Raw genomic sequence first — 2,500 nt, 5'->3', positions numbered from 1 at the left:
GATGGGCCAATGACTCATTCCCTTATTATATTTCTGTGGGTCTGTTTCTGTGTCACAGGAAGTGTTTTTATTCTAAAGGATTTGGCGAGTTCCGAGAGAGTGATGGTTTGGTAGACTTCATTTTCTTAGATCTAGAGAAAACATTTCATAAGATACCGCACATAAATGATCGTGGAATCAGGAACATATATGTGGATTTGAAATAAAATATGATGGGGTAAGTGAAGGATATTCAGAGGAAAACGCTAATAACACTAATAAAAAAAGAATACCTGTCTTGTTGAAGGAAGTCACTAGCAATTAAATTTTGATGGATGCTAATCCTCAAGGAGTGTCCATCAGTCCTCGAGTAGGTGATGAATCATAAGCTCACCGCAAGTATCATCGAAGGAGGAGGAGGCCGCTCAGCATTTGCCCTTGATAGCACCAGTATAAAACGGCGTCAAGTCGTGGCAGTTGCAGATTCGTTTCGTGACTTGCTCATAATGGTAAGATCGAGATCTCACTTGGTTTTCAGAACCTGAGTTCCAACGATAAAGTGCATATTCTACCCCTCGTGAGAGGACTGGGAGCCTATATTGACAGACAAATCCAAATGCTACACACGCGCACACTAGTGAACATATTCTTTTGCACTAGAAATAAGAGAATATTGCACAGAAGGCCCTTTCATTCGAGAGGGAACTTTACAATGAACCACGCTTGGATGTCTGCTCAAGCTTTGTTGTTTGTGATGCTTTTCTACGCCTCCCTTTTCAGAAATCATCCCTGGGAGTGCTGGCCCTTCTCGGGCTTCTGATGGCCACGGCCTCCGCAGGAGGTGGATACCGCCGCGGCGGCGGCGGCGGCGGCGGCGGCGGCGCCGGTGGCTTTACAGGTAGAGGTAGAGGAAGACATAGTGGAGGCTCCAGTGGCGGATTTGGTGGTAGATCTGGTGGTGGAGGCTACGGCGGAGGCTCTTCCAGTGGATCCGTAGGAGGTCACTCCGCAGGCGGCTTCGGTGGTGGATCTGGCAGTGGAAGTTACAGTGGAGGCTCTTCCGGTGGATCTGTAGGAGGTCACTCCGCAGGCGGCTTCGGTGGTGGATCTGGCAGTGGAGGCTACAGTGGAGGCTCATCCGGTGGATCCGTAGGAGGTCACTCCGCAGGCGGCTTCGGTGGTGGATCTGGCAGTGGAGGTTACAGTGGAGGCTCTTCCAGTGGATCCATAGGAGGCCACTCCGCAGGCGGCTTCGGTGGTGGATCTGGCAGTGGAGGCTACAGTGGAGGCTTATCCGGTGGATCCGTAGGAGGTCACTCCGCAGGCGGCTTCGGTGGTGGATCTGGCAGTGGAGGTTACAGTGGAGGCTCTTCCGGTGGATCTGTAGGAGGTCACTCCGCAGGCGGCTTCGGTGGTGGATCTGGCAGTGGAGGTTACAGTGGAGGCTCATCTGGTGGATCCGTCGGGGGTCACTCCGGAGGCGGCTACGGTGGTAAGAATCAACCAAGTTGCCTCACTGTTACGTTACATAAGTCCGTGTAAATGTTGTCTTCCTATGATATTTACATTCCACTGTATTCTAACTCACGATATTTCTCTTTTTCTCTTTGCAGGAAGCTACAATGGGTAACAAGTCTTCTTTGTACTTGTAACAATTCTTTCAACGAAATAAAACGAGAAATGTTTCTGTTTGTCTTTTTACTTCTTCAAGAGAATCACCTTCTTTCAAATGAAGTAACCTCAAAGTAAAGCTTACTGCAGATTGTTTTTCCACGTTTATTGAAGTCTATACAATATGTGGTCTGCTGGTTACCAACTGCGAAGAAATCTAAGCAGAAAATAAACTTCCTAGTGCTCTTTGTGATTTTGAGTTCCTGTGATATTAATATTAATATATGCTTCAGAAAGTTAAACATTAACATCAGGCGACTGGAGCAGAATTCAGTCAGCAGAAATGAGAGCACTGAGACCAATAGTCAATAAATGATTAAATAAGATCAACAATATTGTAAAAGTACAATTAAGATGGCTTGGGCATATAAAAAAATGGTCGAAGAGATAATAACAAAGAAAAGACGGGATTGGAGACCAGAAGACAGATGATCTAGAGGAAGACCAAAGAAGAAATGGAAGGACGGAGTGGAGGAAATCCTGGAGAAGAGGACCAAGTGGAGAAGAGTGTTGCCCCGCCTGACAGGCTTTTAGTACAGGTCTACCTAGGTGCAGAAGTGAAGCGAAGTGAACATTTCATCCGGACAAACCCCGTGGCAGATGATGGTTGTTTGAGTTTATATAAATTCATATTTACTCTTCATCAATATATCCGTATCCGAATATGCACCTACATACGTATACGTTGAAAATCCATATTTGAAGACACTGAAATATTCTCATCCGGAAAACCCTTCTACCTCCATTGTCTCTCTCCATTTCTGTCTATTTATACCCATTCATTTGTCTACATACCTTCGTAATTGCCTATCAATCTATCTACCTATTCATCTATCTTTCTCTTTCCCTC

Source organism: Oratosquilla oratoria, chromosome 31, assembly GCF_046742065.1.
Source record: "Oratosquilla oratoria isolate Oo_2021 chromosome 31, ASM4674206v1, whole genome shotgun sequence".
Taxonomy (NCBI): Eukaryota; Metazoa; Arthropoda; class Malacostraca; order Stomatopoda; family Squillidae; genus Oratosquilla; species Oratosquilla oratoria.
The sequence above is the reverse complement of the archived record's forward strand: the minus strand, read 5'-3'. Positions refer to the sequence as shown.